Source organism: Hylobates moloch, unplaced genomic scaffold, assembly GCF_009828535.3.
Source record: "Hylobates moloch isolate HMO894 unplaced genomic scaffold, HMol_V3 SCAFFOLD_4, whole genome shotgun sequence".
Taxonomy (NCBI): domain Eukaryota; kingdom Metazoa; phylum Chordata; class Mammalia; order Primates; family Hylobatidae; genus Hylobates; species Hylobates moloch.
The window spans coordinates 5,959,355-5,982,236 of NW_026652279.1; the positions used below are offsets into that span (position 1 = coordinate 5,959,355).

The following is a 22,882-nucleotide window of genomic DNA, read 5'->3' on the forward strand; positions in this document are numbered from 1 at the left end:
CTGTTCTTTTAACTAACGGCCAGCAATGAGTAGCTTTCTTTTCCATAAATCTGGTGTCAAGTATTCATCAGCTGTAGACTGGCAAGTTTTTATTGGCTAGCATTTGTAGTGGAGGAAGCACCAGTCTGTTTTATCTGTCTCTTAGCCATATAACTGCATATGATATCATCTGCATGGCGTTCTTACAGAGAGAAATAGTTGTATTCTTTTTCATTTGTAGTCGGAGTACTTCAGAATATTAAAATAGTGAACTTTGACCTTGAAGCATCTAAATTGTCTCAGTTAAGATTGTGATGTATACCAGAAAAAACTTACACCTTAAATTCAATTTAGCATTCTTGTTTTGCACATTTTGAATGGTTTTTTTAATTTAAGAACAAAGTCCATAGAATGACTATACTATTGAAAAGTCTTAAATCTGAAAAGCTAAGAAAGGTCATTTAGATTTTAAGTTTCAAGAATTACATAAATTTGTGTCTTATGGAAAGCTGAAATTCCTGAATGCTTACAGAGGTTTTTAATTTTTTTCATGATTACAGAACTCATAAGTGTTTGTAGAAAACTCAGAAAATTTCACAGATAGAAGGAAATAAAAGTTACTCATACTTCTACCCAGATATCACTATTAACATTTGATGTATATCCCCCCAGCTACTTATAAAGTTCTCCAATAAAATATACTTTGAAATGCATGCTTAGAAGTAAGGGTAGAAGAGTGGTAGAAATGGGTACATAGTATGAACCAAATTTTATTAATCCTACTGCTTGTCAGACTGCCCGCTAGGTGTTGCCTTCAGGCTGATGAGAGCTGCCTGGCCCTTTGGCCAGCTTTGGCTGATTTGCAGCAGAGCATCTTTTCTTAGACAACTGTCTGTATCTGTCTGTGTCTTTATCTTAGCAACTATTTCTTGTCAGCTCCAAATGCCTGCTGGTTGCAGAGGGAGATGTTTGGGGTCCTTGTTGGAGTGGCTTATTGATATGAGCCATAAGTTCTTATCAACCCCATGGAGAAATTCTTTAAATCAGCTCTTATTCAAAAGAATGCCCGAATATTCACAAATGTATCCTTCAGATTACTTGCACCAAGTACCAGCAAGGTATTCAGAGAGTCCCCGGTGATTTCAGTTACCATCTAACCTCAAATCCGGTCTCCTTGGTAAGAGAAAAATCCAGAGAAGGAGCTCAAAGCAGATTATGGTATAAGCATATGCCAGTCCTCTCCTGTGGAAAAAGAAAAGTGCTAATCTGGTCAGAACTGTTAAAGAGACAGGCAAGGCTGAGCACGCAGAATTCTCTCATCCTGTTCATCTTTTGCATTAGTGCAGAAAAAAGATTTATCTCAGGATGAAAGAAAGAAGGAAGGATGGCAGGCAGGTGGCTAGTAATAGGAGATGGTTGGTTGTCTTCCTCTCTGCCTGGGCTAGTGGTAAGCAGGTCCTCAGGTTTGAAAAACTACTAAAGTGAAGTGACACACAGGGCAGCTTCCCCAGGCGGTGATACAACTTCTTGGTATTCAGTGTGAAAATACAAAGCTGACTTTGATTCCTCGCCATCAGCCAGAGGAAACCCTGGAGAAGTAGGAGGCAGTGGCATCTCTTTGTAAACATTTTATTCTTGACAAGTAACAGACTCCTACCTAGAGAATTGTAAGCGTTGGCCCCTCCATTCTGCCAGCTGTCTTTCAGGAGCACTCTCAGTATTCTCCTGCACTGACCAGTTTAAAAGGTGTTGTTTCTGCTCCCATGCAGTGCTTGGTGTGAAAGAATTAATTTGCAAGATGAATAACCATTGTGATAACTGCTCACATGCAAAGGAGAGAGATTGCTGATTTTACAAGTGTATGGTTTGCTGTCTTAGATCTGGCAGGAAACAGAGTCCAACTCAGATGGTTTAAGAGACTTTAAATGAAAGAATTATTTTCAGAAGGATGGGCAGAGTTCAGGATGACATGGGTTTCTGTCACCTAGAAACTAATAGCAATGGCAAGCTGTTAATCACTGCTAGATCTGAGGGAGCAAAGAGAAGAAATAGTGTTACTGGAGTCTAGTGAGAGCTGGTGCCATAGTGGATGGGCTGTTAGACAGGGGCTATAGTACTAGAGGGATTCAGCCACTGCCAGAAAAGGGAGCCCAGAGCAGGGAGGGAACAAGGAGGGAATATTCTCCTCTCTGACTTTTTCTTTGCTCTTTGATCTTTTTCCAGTGCCTCCTATTGGCCAGACTCACCTGAACGCTGGCCAGCAGATGAATCCATGATGCTGCCCATAGAGGTCAGCGTCTTGGGACTCAGCAGGGCCCAGAATGGTGGAAAGTTGGTCTGGGGATGGAAAGTGGATCAGACAAAATTACACCATACGCTATAGCATATTCTTAATTTCACTTTCATCATTTTATCTCATCATCCTCATCTCCTGAAATCCCAAAATAAAGCTTAAAGCATGTGAACTATTGATTATGACTCAGTTCTATCTTTTAATATAAATAGCCCAAAGAGTTACCCTACTCTTATCAGAGAAATTAAATATTCAAAGAGAGAATCTGAACAGTTCTCAGAAGAATTGGAAAATCACTGAAAGACCTTCTGTTGGGGCATTTTGTTCCTGGTTAAAATTAAACTAACATTTAAAAAATATGCATATGAACTGTACAAGTGATTTATCTTAAAATATAAAACTTGTACTTTTAATGACACATTGCTGAAATGTGTTTTTTATTGTTAAGGTTAAGGTGCAAAAGGAAAGTGCAACTTAAGTCCTTATGCATTATCTCTTCAGTTTTTTTTTTTGTTTTTTTTTTAAATAGAGTCTCACTCTGTCACCCAGGCTGAAGTACAGTGGCACGATCTCGGCTCACTGCAACCTCTGCCTCCTGGGTTCAAGCTATTCTCCTGCCTCAGCCTCCTGAGTAGCTGAAATTACAGGCATGCGCCACCATACCCAGCTAATTTTTGTATTTTTAGTAGAGACGGGGTTTCGCTATGTTGGCCAAGCTGGTCTCGAACTCCGGACCTCAGGTGATCTTTATAAGGCAGAATGAATTAGCAAAAAGATTTCTTATTCCACCAATCTAGAAATACAAGAACAGATGTGGCCGGTCGCAGTGGCTCATGCCTGTAATCCTAGCACTTTGGGAGGCCGAGGCGGGTGGATCACGAGGTCAGGAGATCGAGACCATCCTGGATAACATGGTGAAACCCCATCTCTACTAAAAAAAATACAAAAAATTAGCCGGGCGTGGTGGCACGTGCCTGTAATCCCTGTTACTCAGGAGGCTGAGGCAAGAGAATTGCTTGAACCCGGGAAGCAAAGGTTGCAGTGAGCCGAGATCGCGCCACTGCACTCTAGCCTGGGCGACAGAGCGAGACTCCGTCTCAAAAAAGAAAAAAAGAACAGATTTTTAGCTTACCAAAAGAAAGTCTGTTTTAGTCCATAACTTTATTGAGCTTTGAGGTTTGAGAAATGGGAAGATGAATATTTACTCTGTAAATATGAATAGTGAAAAGAGGTCCACACCTTCCTATAATAATTGGTGCTTTAATAAAAGCATCAGCTGTGGGATTAAAAAAGAGGGAAAAGTGATGTAGTCTGTCTTTATCAGAGATTCTTTTAGACAGGTCACAAATATTTATCAAAAGTCTACAGTTGCCATGTCCTAGAAGTACAGATGAAAAAAGTGCCAAATAGCCCTGACTCAAGGAGTTGGTGTCAGAGTGAGCCCTTCATTGCTGTTTCCTTAAGGGCAGCCAGTCTTTTGGTGCCTTTCCATTGCCTAAAGGAGGGATGATATCCAAAACTTTGAACAGATCTTTCAGTGGTCCTCTGATCTGGCCCTGCCTGCATCTTCTGTCTCACCAGATGCTCTGGCTTTTTAGTTCCTTGAACTTGCCATTCTTCCTCAATGTCTTTTCTACTGAGATTTCGTTTGTCTGGGGTGCTTGCTGCCACCCTCATCTCCCTAACACTTTTTTGCCTCCTTTAAATGCCACCTCTTCACAGAAGCCTTCCCTGACCTTCTAGACAAAATTCAATGACTTTGTTACTTGCTTTAAAACCCTGTGTATTCACACGCCCCGACTTTCTCATTCAAAGCACTCTTTCAATTTATTTGTGTAAAGGTTTTATGGCTTTCTTTCCTAGTAGAAGTAAACACCATGAGAACAGCGTTCACTGCTGTCTCTTTCACAGCTGTCTCCTCAGTGCCGACCATGGCGTTCAATAGAAACTTGCAAAAAAGGAAAAAAGAACTGGTTTCAACCCAACCCCTACTACTCACCAGTTCTGTGACCTTTAGTGGTTCGCTTCGTGGAGTCTCAATTTGTTATCTGTAGAATGGGAATAATGATGATAATGGCTATCATTTATTGAGCAGTTAGTATGTGCCAGACTGTGCTTTACTTGCATTATCTTTTCAGTTAAACCCCATCAGAGAAGTGAAAAGATTTGCTTGAGGTCACATAATTTGAAAATAGAGAATAGGATTTAAACTCTGGTCTGTTTAATTCAATAAAATGGATTGCTCTTAGCCATGCCTTTTTGTGATTGAGTAGTACCAATGCTGAGAATGCTGAGGTTGAGGAGGGAGTAGGTTCGGAATCTCCTAAACCATTTTAGGGAATCAGTATGGGATTAACTCTGCCTATTTGAAGAGATAAGTGACCTCTAAACTGATTTCTGAAGAAGTTAGGTGGGTCTAGAAGCAGCCAGAAGTGCAAATACTCTAAGAGAACTTTTCAGTGTGCTGGAAACTGGCCTTGTTCATTGTGGTTGGAGCATTTTTTTTTTTTTTTTTTTTTTTGAGACAGAGTCTCCCTCTGTCGCCTGGGCTGGTGTGCAGTGGTGCAATCTCAGCTCACTGCGATCTCTGCCTCCTGGGTTCAAGTGATTCTCCTGCCTCAGCCTCCTGAGAAGCTGGGATTATAGGTGCCCGCCACTATGCCCAGCTAATTTTTTGTATTTTTAGTAGAGACGGGGTTTCACCATGTTGGTCGGGCTGGTCTTGAACTCCTGACTTCGTGATTTGCCCGCCTCAGCCTTCCAGAGTGTTGGGATTACAGGTGTGAGCCACCGCACACGGCTGCTTGATTGGAGCATTCTACAGGCTAAGAACTATAAGGTTGGGCCAGAGAGTAAAGTAAAGGGATTACAGGCTGCTGGGCCAGGCTAGGCCAGGGAGTTACTTTCTGCTAAACACTGTGAGGAGTCCTTGATGGATTTTATTTGTTGAAAATATTTTGGAAGAAGGAAGTCCCAATTTGGAGTCCATCTGAGGGGGCAGAAGTATCCAAAGCCCTTCTCTCAGTTTGCATCTCTAGCAAAGAACACATTTTAACTAATTATTTCATTCTACTGCTGCACCCAGTGTGACAGTGTTTGAAAAGGAACCAGCACTGTGAGGTGAGGAATGGATTTTTATGTTTAGTTGCAGCAGTATAATTTTGCTGCTGCTGTTACTGTTTTCCTTTGGAGACAGATTCCCTAGCCCAGATGGATGGCAACCTTACACAGGTTACTTCACCTCTGTAGCCTGTTTCTCATCTGGAAATTAGAAATAGTTAAAATATCTATCTTGTCAGCTTGTCATGCAACATTTACACAGTGCATGGTATAAAATAAACTTTTAGGCAACATTATTGTTTTTAATATGACCTATCCATTCTGGCCTTTGACTCTTTTTTTTTTTTTTTTTTGGGCGGGGGGGAGGTGTCAGAGTCTTCTCTGTCACCCAGGCTGGAATGCAGTGGCACAATCTTGGCTCACTACAACCTCCACCTCACAGGTTCAAGCAATTCTCGTGCCTCAGTCTCCCAAGTAGTTGGGAATGTAGACACGCGCCACCACGCCCAGCTAATTTTTTTTTATTTTAGTAGAGACGGAGTTCACCATGTTGGCCGGGCTGATCTCGAACTCCTGTCTTCAGGTAATTCGCCTGCCTCGGCCTCCCAAAGGGCTGGGATTACAGGTGTGAGCCAGCAAACTTAGCCTCTGGCCTATGACTCTTAAATGAATATGTGTTGTTTATTTATCAGACAGGTTGATTGGGACATAAGTCCTGACATTTTTAAAGATCATGCTTTTAGGATCTTACAAAGTAAAACTGGCAATTAAAAAAGGCAACGAACACCTTAGTGAGGTGGTTTTGGTGTTTCCTAGATGTGTTTAGGATGAATACATAGATGAAATGCATAATATGAACATGAGCCAGTACTTAAAGAGCTCATGGTATGTGCCAGGACTGTGTTTTCCATGCATTCTTCCTGAGAAGTAGGTTCGATTATACAGTATCTATTTTACAGATAAAGGTTGAGGTCTTTTCTTTCTAAGGTGTTATTAGACAGCTGTAGACATGGACACCAAACCATGTGCTTCTCCAAAACTTGTTGAGCCTTCAGCATTGTAGAGGCTTGGCTTACCTTCTATCAACTTCAGCAGTTCTGCTGGAAGGGAAAAATGGAAACAGGGCCCTTAATTTTTTTGTCATTATTGGATTAATTGGAAGCACTAGGCATGATGTGCTGCCTGGTGCATAGTAGAGGCTCAGTAAATGTTTATTGAATATAAATCTGAATCAGACCAAGTGAAAAAAAGATAGAGAAAAGCAGTATTAGATCCTGGCCCCAGCCTGTTTTCTATTTTAAAAAAGTCTGAGGTCACCAGAGATTTTATTAGCATAGTCCATTTGTTAATATTGCAGATTAATGGTTGGTTGAAGGCTGAGGTGAAGAATTGCCCATGTGTGTTGCATGGGATTAACTCCAGTCTGAGCAATTTAGTTATCTCTAGAAATCTGTTCACTTCCCACTAGGTACCCCTACTGCCCAAGAAGCTCCAGGCTCTGTGTTTGTGTTCAGCTGATTCGTTTATTCCCAATTAAAAAAAAAAACAACAAACTAGTTGTAACATTAAAATATGCAAATAGGATAGGTGTGACTATCCTAAATAATCCTATGTAACTATTCTATTTAAACATAAGTAGGAAGGTATAACTGCCGTAAGTCATCGCTAGTGTATTTCAAAGCCAGATCTGATTGGTATTTCTATTTTCCCTTAGTTCAGGTAATTAAGAGTTGACACCAAGGAAATATTATTTAGTATTAAAGGGAGAAAAGAGGATACCTTATTGCATAGAATAGCAAACAAGTAACATTTAATTCTAGATTTCTTCTCGTTTCCCCCAACAACAAAAAATATATATATTTTTTTCCCCTGGGGAAACTTGATTAGGATATTTATTGACCCTGTCAAACCTGAAAGTCAGATGGTAGCCTGATTACCAAGCTTGATTGATTACCAAGCATCCTTTTTGTAATTATTTTATGCCACGAAATGAAGATACTTGAGATAATTTTGTTCATTTGCTATAGAAGTAGTTCATGTAGAAATTTTAAAGTGTCAAACATTAAGACCCAGTGTCCAGATCTTGGTTTCTAATACCACTCTCCATTAAAAGGAGATTCTGTGCCTGGGACAGGGAATAAACAATATGAGCCTGTAGTATCTTCTGGTTCCAGAAAGTAAGAAAATAACACACACACACACTCTCACTCTCTCTCTTCCCCCCACACACAATGACGGGGTGTGTCAAAGGGACCAAAGAGACAACTGAAAGAGCTCCCAAAGGTCAAACCTAGAACAATTTGAGCAGCTAAAAAACATAGTATTAGATTTTAACCCAATATATAAAATAAATGTAAATAAAATATACAGTATATATATATTTTTAAAGGCTCATATAAATATATAAACATAAATAATATGTGATATAAAATCATAAATATCCATGAGGCCATACTGGCATAAATAAATGATTGGATAAATAAGCAAATGGGGGAGAATAGATAAATCTTTAATATAAAAGAACTCCAAATGATTTATGCAGATAATCTTCTCTCAAGGAGATGGAGTATCACTGCCAATCTTTTTTTTTCTTTCTTAAGTTTTTGGGGGGGATCAGGGTCTCCATCTGTCACCCAGGCTGGAGTGCAGTAGCACAATCTTAGCTCACTGCAACCTCTGTCTCTTGGGCTCAAGGTGTCTTCTCACCTCAGCCTCCGAGTAGCTGGAACTACAGGTGTGTGCCACCATGCCCAGCTAATTTTTTTTTATTTTTTATTTTTTATAGAGATGGGATTTTGCCATGTTGCCCAGGCTGGTCTTGAACTCCTGGGCTCAAGCGATTCACCTGCCTCAGCCTCCCAAAATGCTGGGATTACAGTTGTGAGCCACCGAGCCCAGCCCGCTGCCCATCTTTTAAGTCTGAGCTGTGCCTAGTGACTTCCTTCCAAAGACTGCAATATGAAAAGGGAGGAAAGAGACAGCTTCCTGACATTGGCCTGGGCAGTGATTTTTTCCATATCACCCCAAAAGCACAGGTAACCAAAAAAATAGAAAAATGGGGTTGCATCAAACTAAACAGCTTCTGTATAACAAGGGAAATAGTCAACAGAGTGAAAAGACAATCAACAGTATGGGAGAAAATATTTGCAAACCATACATCTGATAAGGGGTTGATAACTAATATAAGGAACTCAATAACAAAACAGATAACCCAATTAAAAAAGGAGAAAGAACTTGAATTGACAAAGAAGAGGTACAGATGGCCAACAGGTATATGAAAAGATGCTCCATATCACTAATCATCAGGGATATGCAAGTTAAAACCACAGTGAGATATCACCTCACTCCTGTTAGAATGGCTATTCAAAAAGACAGAAGACAACAAGTATTGGTTAGTATGTGGAGAAAAGGGAATCTTTGTACATTGGTAGTGGGGATGTAAATTATAGTACAGCCATTATGAAAAACAGTATGGAGGTTTCTCAAAAAATTGAAAATAGAAAAAAAACTATATGAAGTAGAACCATCAGTCCTACTTCTGGATATATATCCAAAGGAAATCAGTATGTCACAGAGGTATCTGCACTCCCATGTTCATTGCAGCATTGTTCACAATAGCCAAGATATGGAGTCAATCTTGGTATGCATCAATGGATGAATGGATACAGAAAATGTGATATTTAAGCCAGGCATAGTGGCTCATGCCTGTAATCCCAGCACTTTGGGAGGCCGAGGTAGGTGAATCATTTGAGACCCGGAGTTCAACCTAGCCGGGCCAACATGGTGAAACCCCATTTCTACTAAAAATACAAAAAAATTAGCAGGACATGGTAGCATGCACCTGTAGTCCCAGCTACTTGAGAGGCTGAGACAGGAGAATTGCTTCAACCTGGGAGGTGAAGGTTGCAGTGAGCCAGGATTGCGCCACTATGCTCCAGAGCGAGACTCTGTCTCAAACAACAACAAAAAAAGAAAATGTGATATCCAGTGTATATATGCAAGTAATGTAAGACTGTTCAACTTTAAAAAAGAAGGAAATCCTCTCGTTTTCGACAACATGGTTGAACTTGGAGGATATTAAGTGAAATAAGCCAGACACAGAAAGACAAATACTGCAGGAATCTCACTTATATGTGGAATCTAAAAACATTGAACAACAGAAGCAGAGAGTAGAATAATGGTTGCCAGAGGCTGGGAGTTGGGGGAGTGGTGAGGGAAATGGGGAGATGTTGATCAAAGAGTACAAGTTTCAGTGAGGATGAATGAGTTCTAGCAATCTGTTATGCAGTAATGGTGACTATAGTTAATAATACTGTATACTTGAAAATTGCTGAGAGTAGATCTTAAATGTTCTCACCCCCCAAAAGATGAGGTGACAGATATGCTAATTAGCTTGATTTAATTATTTTATATACATAAAAGATCATATTTACACCGTATAATTTTGTCAATCATGCCTTAAAGCTGGAGGAAAATAAAAAATCACATGTTGGTGTTGGTTCATTACCTGTGACAAAGATACCATACTTATATAAGAGGTTAACAATAGGGAAAACCAGGTGTCGGGTTTACAGGAACTCTCTGTATAATCTTTGCAACTTTTCTGTAAATTTAAAGTCATCCCAAAATTGAGAGTTTATTTTTAAAAAAGACTATGGCAAGGACAATAGTCTATAGTTCAAGCTTAATTTTCATCCCGTAGGGAGCCTGAGGTAAATAAAATAGCCCTTAGTGTTCTGGTCTTACTATGGTGTAAAGTGGGGCAATTCTTCCTTGCTGTTGTCTTATAAAGCCATGACAGTTTGTTTGCAGAATCAGAGAATGCAGTATTTCTAAATGTCCTCCTGTGGAATTTCCTACTGGCACGACTTTTTTCCCCTTTGCTTCTGCCCAGTAGCAGTCCCTTGAGTGGCATTTGCTGTCCTAGTTAATCAGAGGGTAGGAGAAATGAAAAACTGTCCTCTTCCCCCTCCCATGAAGTTTCAATGGGCACTGGAAATGTAGGTCAAATTGCATCACCATAGAAAGGAGCGAACAGGAAGGTATTTATGAAGTACTGCCAATGTCTCTTTAGATTCAGAGTCATGACGAACTGGTGTTGAGCCCGTTTAGGTGTGAGATACAGGGAATCAGGGGGCATGTTTGTGATGTAGTGCCAGAATGTTATATTTCAACCAATGATAAAAGATCTCTGTCTGAAACCCTAGTGGAAATGACTTACACTGGCTTTGTTTAATTTGCATCTCCCAGCTTCCGCAATTCTTTTTGTCTCTTATTTGTTATTGGCACATTGCAAAAATTTGTATTAATTTAGCCAGGGAGATGTCTGAATTGTAGAAACTATTGCCATGTGTACATTTTAAAAAGTCTATTGTTTGGTAGTCACACAAGTCTAATAATATATTTTGGAAATCACGTATAAACATATGCACAGTGACATCTTGATAGCACATAGAAACCTCAAAATATTTTTTTATTTTTAAATTATGTTTAAAGTATCTGTTAGATGGATCTCTGTTTTATTATTTATTTTATTTTTTTTTTTTTTAGACAGGGTCTCACTCTGCCATCCAGGCTGGAGTATGGTAGCACTATCTCAGCTCACTGCAGCCTCAACCTCCCAGGCTCAAGTGATCCTCCCACCTCAGTCTCCCAAGTAGCTGGGACTACAGGCATGTGTCACCACTCCCAGCTAATTTTTGTATTTTTTTGTAGAGACAGAGTTTCACCATGTTGCCCAGGGAGATCTCAAGTGATCCACCTGCCTCAGCCTCCCAAAGTGCTGGGATTACAGGTGTGTACTGCTGTCCTCAGCCTCTGTCTTTTTTTTTTTTTAAATGGAAAAATCTTATAGATTTTAGGATATAAGGAGACATTAAATACATGTTTTTATTTTTTACGTATTGTGTGCTACCTACTCCTTTGCAAGATACCCAGATACTGGCTGCCAGAATATTCTGTTACTGACAGTGTTGTGGACAGTAAGCATCCCGATAGCAAAACCTACTCTAAAACCTCTATTTTCACTCCCTTTTTCTCCCATCAAGATAATAAGTAGTTGCTTTATGTACAAAATGGAAAGTCAGATGATAAGAGATTTTTACAGAGGCTTGGATATTATTTAATAATATGAATTGAATAGATTATTCTGTGGAATATGTTTATAATTCAACATGTTTTTAGCTATTTTTTTAACTTTTTATTTTGAGATAATTATAAATTTATAGGAAGTTGCAAAGATGGTCCAGAGAGGTCCTGGTTATTCTTCACCCAGTTTCTCCCATTTATTATGTCTTAACTATAGTGCAGTATTAAAACCAGGACATTGACACTGGCTTAAAGTACGTATATGGTTCTGTGTCATCATATGTATTTTCATATAATCACTACCACAGTCAAGATACAGAACTATTCTATCACTAAAAAGATCTTGGCCGGGCGCAGTGGCTCACGCCTATAGTCCCAGCACTTGGGAGGCTGAGGCAGGCGGATCTTGAGGTCAAGAGATCGAGACCATCCTGGCCAAGATGGTGAAACCCCGTCTCTACTGAAAATACAAAAATAGCTGGGCATGGTGTCAAGTGCCTGTAATCCCAGTTACTCGGGAGGCTGAGGCAGGAGAATCGCTTGAACCTGGGAGGCGGAGGTTGCAGTGAGTCGAGATCGTGCCAGTGCACTCCAGCCTGGCGACAGAGTGAGACTGCGTATCAAAAATAAAAATAAAAAAAAAAAACAAATCTCCCCTGTGCTACCCCTTTATAGCCACATTCATTCCTGTTATCCTCACAGTCCCTAACTCCTGGCAGCTGCTAATCGGTTCTCCAACTCTAAATTTGTCATTTTGGGAATGTTACATAAATATGATCTTTTAAAATTGGCTTTTTTCACTTAGCATTTTAAAAAGAATTTTATTTTTAAAAGAATATGATAAAATTTTTAAACGAATATTTATTTTTTTAAAGTTGTTACCCAGAGTTTGATTCACTAATTTTTAAGACCGTATTTTTCTAGCTTGGGTATTCCATACTGTGTGTTGCTATATTTGAACAGCAGCTAAAGTCGAATATGCCGACGTAATAGCTGATTATAGCATTAACCTTATTGCCTGCTGTTAAGGATGATACCCTGATGTTAAAGGGAAAATTACCCTGGGAAAAGTCCATCCTATCAACAAAGTAGATATTACAATTGATGAAGAGCAGGAATAAGAAGTCCCAATGTTTATATCAAATAAAGTAACTGACCATATTTGTACTCATTTCATCTTGCAATCTTCAAAGGAGAGAGACTTTTTGGAACATGATATTTAAATGAACAGCAGTTGAAATATTTACATTAATTAATGTAAAGCTTATGTCACAGAATTGTGGAATGTCACCATACGAAATCAAGTGTCTGCATCATGTTAAGCTTCTTTGAATGTCTTAAGTAGGAAATGGAGTTCTATGGATAGGCAAGGGCTGGAAATAGCCTTAGAAAAATCAAATCTTCAGATGCTGGTATACTGTTTTCTGACAAAATACGGAGCATATTCTAGGGTTTGTAGGAGGGCATGTTAGTGTTTGGCTGCAAATAATACCATGGCTCTAGGGAATGCCACATGGTCAGACCTATAGCACTAAGCAAATAGAAGGTGAATCCCAGGATACCATTCTGCAGCTCATGGCAGTGAATAAGCACTGGCTCCTCATCTTCTCCAGAATTCATGTTCCTGAGGTTGTGTCCGGACAGATTTTTATGAATAGGATAATCTTGCAACTAGCAAATGATTTTTGTTTGGCCCTAGCTCCTAACATTTTAGATAGTTTTCCTCCCAGTTGGGAAAATATTCCTGGTAATTAAAATCATCCTCTACTTACCAGCTTAAGATTTTTCCCTTGATCACATTTGTTTTCTTTAAGCAGTATATGATTGTACTTAAAGTAGCTATTGGGATAGAGGAGAAGGGAAACAATCATTTATTGACCATCAGCTATATGCCAGCCACTTTTCTAAGTGTTTATGTACATTCATGCATGTAATTGAAGTATTGAAAAATTTCATTAATGATACTCGTTAAGTTATGGATTTGAAATAAACAGCATCCTAAGCAACTCTTTGTAGCAAGCCAATTTTCTGGGTCAGATTTGCTCAAGGGGTTTGTTGACCAAAACACAGTAGAGAGTGAGACATAGTGCATATATGCCTGTGAGAAATGGTTTAAAGAATATAATTATATCTATTAATTTGTATATTCATGAGACAGTATGTAAAATGATACAGAATTTAGACATTAAGACCCAGCCCCTCTCTCAACTGTTTATCCAAATGAGGGAAACAAGTTTTGAGTTAAAGGAAAATATCGACTAACTACAGGACTTAAACTGCTTAACCCATCAATGCAACATGTATAACAAGGCATTACATAATTATTTTTGAAATCTTTCAGATTGTAAATGCTTTAATATTCAGAAGAGGAAATGATTACTGTTCTCTGACCCTTGATTTTGTTATCTGTATGATTTTGCTACCTCATAGAAGTGAATAAAATAATGTATATAAAGGACTTAATATAATGCCTACTACTTAGTATACCGTCAATAAATTATAGCGGTTGCTGTTGGTAATGAAAATTATGATGATAGTAACAATACGTTATAAGAGGAGGCTAACTGCTATAATGACCCAAAACCCCAGTGCCTTAACACAATATATGTTTATTTCTTGTTTAAGCTCAGAGTGTGTTGGCAAAGAGACTGTTGATTCCCCCAGTCATTCAGGAGTGAAATTGTGTGGCTGTGCCCTCCTGTAGGTACTTGCAGCCCTTTCCATTTGACCAACAGAGGGTAGGAGAGACTGAGGCTCAAGCCAGAGCGGTTTATATGGGCCTAGCCCAGAAGTGTGGCACCTAACGTTTCTTTTTTTATTTTATTTTATTTTATCTATTTATTTATTTATTTTGAGACGGAGTCTCGCTCTGTCACCCAGGCTGGAGTGCAGTGGCGCCATCTCGGCTCGCTGCAACCTCCACCTCCCGGGTTCAAGTGATCCTTGTGCCTCAGCCTCCTGAGAAGCTGGGACTACAGGCACGCAGCACCACGCCTGGCTAATTTTTGTATTTTGAGTAGAGATGGGGTTTTACCTTGTTGGCCAGGCTGGTCTGGAACTCCTGATCTCAGTGATCCACCCACCTTGGCCTCCCAAAGTGCTGGGATTACAGGCGTGAGCGACAAGCGACTGCGCCTGGCCCCAGCATTTTTTTTTTTTTTTAAAAGATGGGGTCTTGCTCTTTTGCACTAGCTGGAGTACAGTGGCACAGTCATAGCTCACTGCAGCCTTGAACTCCTGGGCTCAAGTGATCCTCCTGCCTCAGCCTCCCAAGTAGTTGGGACTACAGGTGTGCGACACCATACTTGGCTAATTATTTATTTTAATTTTCATAGAGATAGAGTCTTGCTGTGTTGCCCAGGCTGGTCTCGAACTCCTGGCCTCAAGGGATCCTCCCTCCTCAGCCTCCCAAGGTGCTGGGATTACAGGCGTGAGCCATCACGCCTGGCTTATCCAACATTTTTGTTAACGTTTTGGATTCAGTCACATGTCTCTACCTTACTGCAATGAATATTGGGAAATTTAGGCAAATTGTGTGCTCAGGCAGAGAATGTAAATATAGGTGACTATTGGCAATCTCTATCACAAATAGTATTTACAAAGGCTTAATAGAAGTGGAAGCATTTTCCCTGGATCTTTTAGAGAGGAGTGAAATTTGTTGTATGCTGCTCAGTCTGTATTTAGGAGGTAATATTTAAAGAGGTGGGTAGAATAATTAAAAACTGTACGAGCATTATTAATGAAAACTACATTTATCCCACTAGCCACTGCCCTTACTGTCAGTCATTTGGTAAGTGACCTTTGGCAAGCCATTTATTCGTTACAGACCTGCATTTCCTCACTTACAAGTATTCATTGTAGGACCGTGGTGAAGATTAAACAAGATAGTGCATGTACAGAGTTTAGCAGAGGGTCTGATCCAAGTTAAGCACTCAGCGAAAATTGTTCTTATTCGTAGCGTTGATAAGTATAGCCTCAGAGTAAAATGCATGCTAGCTGTTCATTTATTTAACATCTATCCTAAGGGACCATGCTAGACTAGCAAAGAATGACTTGACTGAGGACACATATATGAATTTTAGAATTTTGTAACCCCAGGCCAGTCATAGGAGATTAACGTTCCCCTGGTAGACTATTGGGGAACAAACTCTCTCTGTTCCCCAGGCTTTCCTCCTCCCAGTCAACTTTAAAGACACCTCCACCACACACACACACACACCCCAACTCCTGTCAACAGGAGTACTGGCCTTTAATTTGCCTCTTATCCCTTCTACACACTCACACACACACACACACCCACACACACACACACCCCAACTCCTGTCAACAGGAGTACTGGACTTTAATTTGCCTCTTGTCCCTCCTCCTCCCTTCCTTAGCATTGATGTCTATAGGAGAGTTTGCCTGGTGAGAGTGAAGGTAAATGCCAGAGCAGCTCTTTATTCCACTCGCCTAATTGCAAGTTCTTAGCAAGGCAGTAGCATCCCACTCCAGGCACATATTAACCTGAGTGGCTGGGTAGCCGTCAGGACCTGTGGTTCCATGTCATCCAATTCAATTCATCAAGCATTTATTAACACTTAACAGCATTGGGCCCTAGGGATACAAGAATGAAATTTTGCGGACCCAGCCTCCAGGAAGTCCGCCTAGGGCAGTAGGCATGATGACCTGATGAGGTTTCATCTGAGCTGGGTTTTGAAGTCTAGATGTGAGTTACTTGGAAAGTAAGAAAGGAATTCAAGGAGGCATGAACAGCAGGTGTGGAGAAACAGGTGGGAATTGTGGTGTATGGCAGTGAAGGGAATGGTTTTAAGCTCAACTCTAACATGCAATACCTCAGCTTTTATTGGCCTCATCTCACCAGCCTCAATTTTCTGTTAAAGGAGCATAGAAAGAGTTCATATGTTATATATGGGAAGACTAAGTGAAATGATGCATGTCAAAGGCTTACTTTTTGTTACTGGGCGCATGGTAGTGTATAGAATTTCATTCTTAAATTTGCTTTGCCAAGGAGAAAGCCTGTGAGAGTGAAAGCAAGGTGGAACTGGGGGCCAAAGAGAGGGAGTAAACTAGACGCCATATTAATTTGTATTACTGGAGAATATGTCTGCAGTTGATACATAACTTGGTTTAAACATTTTTGTAACCTGCTTAAAAAATTTGGGTTTGGGTGGTCGATTTTCATTTGGAAGAAAAGATTTAGGAAGACAGTATAGTTTTGGGGACACAAGCATGGCTACCTACAGGAGACAGGTCTGAGAGGAAAATAAGTGATGCAGCCAGCTGAGTGCCTTGGGAATTACACGCCCAGTGACAAAGCGCAGCTCCCAACACAGCTTCATTCAGTTATCCCCCTCCAGGAAAGTTGGCCTCCTGTGGCCAGATTTTTAGATTTTCCCAGAGAAACCAGGAGTTTGGAATTTTATATGAATCTTCATGCCTTTTAAATATTAACAAAGTCATATTGTTTTCCCCAAGATCACCATGGAAAACAAAAAAGTGGGCTGTTTTAGGCCTGTGGACTTTTCCATTTGCAGCGAGTATCAAGATGGAGAGAAAAATGCACAGCCTAGGAGTTAGGTGGCTCAGCTGAATAACACTGCCAATTCTAGTGCCAGACACAGTACTTGGCATGGAGCACATTCTCAATGTGTTTTGTTTTTGAGGTAGAGTCTCATTCTGTTGCCCCAGGCTGGAGTACAGTTGCATGATCATGGTTCACTGCAGCCTCAGCTTCCCAGGCTCAAGTGATGCTCCTGCCTAAGCCTCTTGAGGAACTGGGACTACAGGCATGCGCCACCATGCCTGGCTAGTTTTTAAAAATTTTCTGTAGAGACGGCGTCTCGCTCTTCCTCAAGCCGTCTTGAACTCCTGGACTTAAGCAGTCCTCCTGCTTTGGCCTCCCAAAGTGCTAGGATTACAAGCATGAGCCACTGTGCCCCAGCCTCAACATATTTTTATTGAATAAATGAACCAGCTGAGATAATTCTCTCTTGGTTTTCAGTCTTTTCATATCTAGAATGGAGAGATTGAAGTCAGCCTTCAAGGTTTCAGGTTGTTTTTGTTTTTTGTTTTTTGCTTTTTCTCTCCCTCGTCCCCCTCCCCCAACAAGCTTTGAATTTATAAGATCACAACTCTTCGTGCTTTCCTTGTAGGACTCATTTCTCTGGCCCCTTTTCTTCCCTCTTATGCCCTCTCCAAGAACCTAGGGTGGCAGTCTCACATTAAAGCTTGGTGATTTTGCCTACAAGTTAAGAAGTTAAGTTTATACTGTTAAAAACAAGACTGACTTGGTTTAGCCTTTTTTCTTTCCTTTATTGTGATTAGCAGGTTTATGCTTAATTTTGACAGACTGGATGACATAACAGGAGGTGATTCAGATTATGCCTTAAATTGCATCAAAATTCTGAATCTTAACAGAACACAGAAATGTTACTCCTAGAAAATAAGCCATTTTCCCTGTAAAAGCCAATGTGACACTGCCCATGTAGCATTGTAGACTTTTCTCTGTTTAAAGTGAATGATGGGGTGTTTCTGAACCCTTTGGCCTTCTGCAGTATATTCTTTTATAACACATTCTGGTGATAGCCCTACTTTTAAATACTTTTTTTACTATCTTGGACAAGATCATTTTTTGTTGCAGTTATCACAAATCAATTCAAAAAAATAATCTCATTAAAAGATGTGGGGGAGGGGCACTTACCCTAGATGCCAGGGGATTCTTAGAACCCCAGGGAACCTAGGGAAGGAAGTGCTTTGGGCCACTCAGGGGCTATGGCAGTAACAGGAAAGCCCAAGAACACTCCCAGGCAGAGATTCTCTCTCTCTTTCTTCCTTTCTCCCTTTCTCTCTCTCTCTCTTTCTCTCTTTTTCTCTCTCCTGTTTCTGTCTCTCTCTCATTTCTCTGTCTCTCTCTCTCTTTCTCTCTTGTTTTTTCTCCTGGGGGAAACGGAAGATAAGTGGCCTCTTGGGTCAGATTCACTCTGAGCAGCACATTCATTCTTTCATTCTCTCTTTGCTGACTGTCTTTTTCCTATAGACTGAGAGAGCACTTAGAGGTAGCTTGCAGCCTCCACCAAACTAGACCCTCTTCATCTCAATTTCTCATTCTAAGAAGAACACATTGACTGTCTCAGTTTATGTCGTGTGTCCAGCTTTGACAAAGATGGGAGTAAGTAGTTTATAGCCCCATAGTACAAGTATGACTTGGCATGGAGTTGAGAATTACGTAGTGCTTAGAAAAAAGGGTCAACATAGGCTAGGCAGCTCCTCTAGAAGAAAGATGTCTTCTATAATCTCCCTCCCCCTTAAAAAAAAGAGTAAATAAATTTATGCTTCAAGTCTTTCTCTCCCACTGCTAACTGGCCATCATTTAAAGAAATCTTTTTTAAAATTATATTTATTGAATGCTTATTACATAGTAGTTGTTGAATGAATAAAAGGTATCAAGTTTAATGATTCTAAGAAAATTTTCCAAGTCTATTTAAAATGATTTCTTTTTAACTATTTCTCTTTGCAAAACAAAATTAAGTTGCCACTGAGGCAGTTTGGTGTACTGGAAAGGGAACTAAATATCACCAAAGGCCCAGATTCTAGTTACAGTTTCACACCACTTGTTGGCTAGGTAATCTTGAGCAAATTATGACCTTTCTCAGTCTGTTTCTTCAGTAATAAAATGGAGATCATACAGCTCTTTTGAACACAGGGTTATTGGAAGATCAAATGAGAGAAAACATACAAGCATATAATAGGTTTTTTCCCCTGCTACAGAAAGGCTCTTGACCCCTATTCTAAGTAGAGAAGTTTCTGTTTTTAAATGTTTATTTTTAGTAACTGCAGCTATCATTTTTTTCTAAGAATTGGATTTCCTATGAAGCATTTTTACAGTATGCGAATAGTAAGTGATGAATTCTTTTAAAACCAAAACTATCCTGAAGGAGATTTTATAGTATTCTGAATCTGGTGACTTCCTTGGATACTTTGGAGAAATAGCAGTAGTGTCCAGATGGAAAATTGAAAAATGGCTTGACCTAGTGAAATAAGATCAAGTGCAGAGTCCAATCTGATGCTGGCGTTGTTCTGCCTTCACCTTCTGTCTACTCTGAAGGAATCACCATCAGGGTGGTGAATGCTTATCATGAACATAACATCTTTGTTGACTGTCTCTATCATGACAATTTGTAATTAGCTTTGAGTGATTTTTGAATAGCTATAAAGTATTTAGGATTCAAAGAAATGCATTTTAGCTCAGGACAGACATGTTAAACAAGAAAGCAGCTTTTATTGGAAGTAAGGCAGAAAAGGAGCACTAAAATGGAAATCAGAGAAATTTTTTTTTTTTTTTTTTTTTTTTTTTTTGAGACTGAGTCTTGCTCTGTTGCCCAGGCTAGAGTGCAGTGGCACGATCTCGGCTCACTGCGAGCTCCGCCTCCCAGGTTCATGCCATTCTCCTGCCTCAGCCTCCCTAGCAGCTGGGACTACAGGTGCCCGCCACCACGCCCGGCTAATTTTTTGTATTTTTAGTAGAGACAGGGTTTCACCGTGTTAGCCATGATAGTCTTGATCTCCTGACCTTGTGATCCGCCCGCCTCAGCTTCCCAAAGTGCTGGGATTACAGGCTTGAGCCACCGGAGAAATTTTTTAAAAGAAAGGAGACTGGGAAGGAATTAGAAATCTGAAGAGAAACATCTGGTTTATAAAGATTGTGGGAATGATTTTAAGCATTACTGAATAGCATTTTGAGTGAATAAAATTGACACTTTTAAAAAGGAAGAGGGAAGCAATATGACCTGGGAATAACTTAAAACCTAATAAAGATAATTATGAGTAAATGTTCAAAACATGGCATATAATTTCAGCCACTGATTTTCAGAGATGCTTTATTTGTATCTTAGAATCACAGGCCATAGAAATATTTGGTTACCATCTTAGAGTACGTGAAAATAAATAAAAGTTGAGCAAAGCAATATTACCTCCTCCACATCTTGCTTTATAGCCAGTGAGAATTAAAGGGAGAGAAGTACATGAGTAGTGAATTTTTCATATGAGCTCAGCCTGTCTTGTGCTTTGTACCTTGACAACATCTGCCCGGTAGCTGTGTCATTGCCCATATTTGCTGCTTTTTCTCTTCTGCTGCATGTGAGATTTGAAGACCAGCTTATTTTCTAACTTTGGTTTGTTAATCTGTAATTTATTGACTCCTTAACTCATTGCTTCTCCACAAATTAATTAAAAAGTTACCACATTTTTTGCCAGGCGCGGTGGCTCACGCTTGTAATCCCAGCACTTTGGGAGGCCGAGGCGGGCGGATCACGAGGTCAAGAGATCGAGACCACAGTGAAACCCCATCTCTACTAAAAATACAAAAAAAATTAGCCGGGCGTGGTGGCGGGCACCTGTAGTCCCAGCTACTCGGAGAGGCTGAGGCAGGAGAATGGCGTGAACCCGGGAGGCGGAGCTTGCAGTGAGCCAAGATTGCGCCACTGCACTCCAGCCTGGGTGACAGAGCGAGACTCCGTCTCAAAAAAAAAAAAAGTTACCACATTTTACCTGAAATATATGCGCACAACTATGAAGATAATGGAGCACATAGTTTCCTTGTGCTTTTTAGTAAGATGGTTTAATTGAATTTTTGTTTCCTGTTGAAGTATTAAAAATTGCTTTTATAAACTGCTGAAATGATAAGGAAGGACAGCGTGAGCTCTGCAAATAATAATCTCATTCAGTCTGTATTTTTAAAATCTGTGATTTGACAAGTTTCGTAGGAGCAGGCTTTCTGAATCGCCATTTTAAAAATTAAGTGGAAACTCATTAGTGCAAATTACATACAATGATTTTAAGCCCCAGGAGGCTAACTCTGTGTACATATTGAATAGTCATTTGTTCTTGGTTTATTGTAAATATAGCCAATTAAGTTCATTTAAAAAAAAAATCACATTGTTGTAAAATTGGTAAAATGTCTTGAAATTTAACAGTTTGACATCTCAAAGCACATACAATTTTGGAATATCTGGCAACCAATGAGATTGTATGTTTCTGATTAGCTTTGTCCATCCACTGTTTCATCCATTTGCCTTTTTTCTGTTTTTGTAGATCTGAACAGAATTAAGACGAACGAGCTTTCACAATTGCAGCAGATGAAGATCCATTGGTAAATCGATCAGGATTTTTGGCCTACCCTCCAAAGAAAAGGTAACTGGCTGTTCTGATATCACAAACACAGTTGAATAAATATAATGCTTCCAATTATAACAGAGTTTGAGTTTTACCAAAGGATGACAGTTTGTTAATTTTAAGGCATCTGTGTAAGATCTCAAATGTTAAATGTAATCCTGAATATGATCTTAGAAAAATAAAATGACAATGAGTTTAGGAGTATGATACTATTAGGTGTTTGTTTCTCAACACAAAAACTGCTAAATAACATCCCCTACAAATTTGTTAAAATTGCAGGAAGACTTTAGTTATAGAATCCTCCTTCTTTCCCAGTCTGTACCCACTTTTTTCTGGAAGTTATCCAGAAGTGTGCTCTTGTTTCTTTCCAGCACCATTCCCCCAGCTCCTGTTTTCTTGTCTTTCCATGTAATGTAGACCCAGCTGCTTAGGGCAGGGAACATCCTCAGCAAGATTGTAAAACAGGCAAGCGTTCTTCAGGCACACTTTCTGGGCCCAGTGCCTTTGCCCAAGCTGCCAGACAGCTCTGTGGTAATGAATAGTCTCTGATCATTACAAAAATAGCAGCCATCATTAATGGAGTGCCTTTTTTTATTATTATTTTTTTTTTTTGAGACAGAGTCTCACTCTGTTACCCAGGCTGGAGTGCAGTGGCGTGATCGGGGCTCACTGCAACCGCCACCTCCTAGGTTCAAGTGATTCTTGTGCCTCAGCCTCCTGAATAGTCGGGACTACGGGTGCGCACCACTACACCTGGCTAATTTTTGTATTTTAGTAGAGACGGTGTTTTGCTATGTTGGCCAGGCTGGTCTCGAACTCCCGACCTCAAGTGATCCACCTGCCTTGACCTCCCAAAGTGCTCGGATTGCAGGCATGAGCCACCAACGCCTGGCACATTAATGTTGTTTCTCACTGCATGTCCAGCATTGTACATTTACTGTTTTGGGAGGATAGTGGTGAAGTTTCACATAATATGAAGCAGGAAATTCCTGGAGGAATTTTGATTAAAAAAAAACAAAAAGGGCTGAGTACAGTGGCTCACACCTGTAATCCCAGGACTTCGGGAGGCTGAGGTGGAAGGATTGCTTGAGCTCTGGAGTTTGAGACCAGTCTGGCCAACATAGCTACACCCCCAACTCTAGAATTTTTTTTTTTTTTTTTTTTTTTTGAGGCGTAGTCTTGCTCTGTCGCCCAGGCTGGAGTGCAGTAGTGCCATCTCTGCTCACTGCAAGCTCTGCCTCCTGGGTTCACACCATTCTCCCGCCTCAGCCTCCCGACTAGCTAGGACTA

General features: G+C 40.1%; 1 protein-coding gene across 8 annotated transcripts in view; it reads left to right on the forward strand.

Annotated features, from left to right (window-relative positions):
- Positions 1-22,882, forward strand: part of ATXN7 (ataxin 7) — a 140,264-nt gene that overhangs the window by 12,356 nt on the left and 105,026 nt on the right. For 7 of the 8 annotated variants that reach the window (XM_058437128.1, XM_032149427.2, XM_032149419.2 and 4 more), the window contains exon 2: positions 21,512-21,610. The gene's annotated coding sequence lies outside the window, so the exon portion shown is untranslated. Of the gene's footprint in view, positions 1-18,258; positions 18,591-21,511; positions 21,611-22,882 lie in introns of those variants that run through there. The other variant, XM_058437127.1, reaches the window with a different exon arrangement.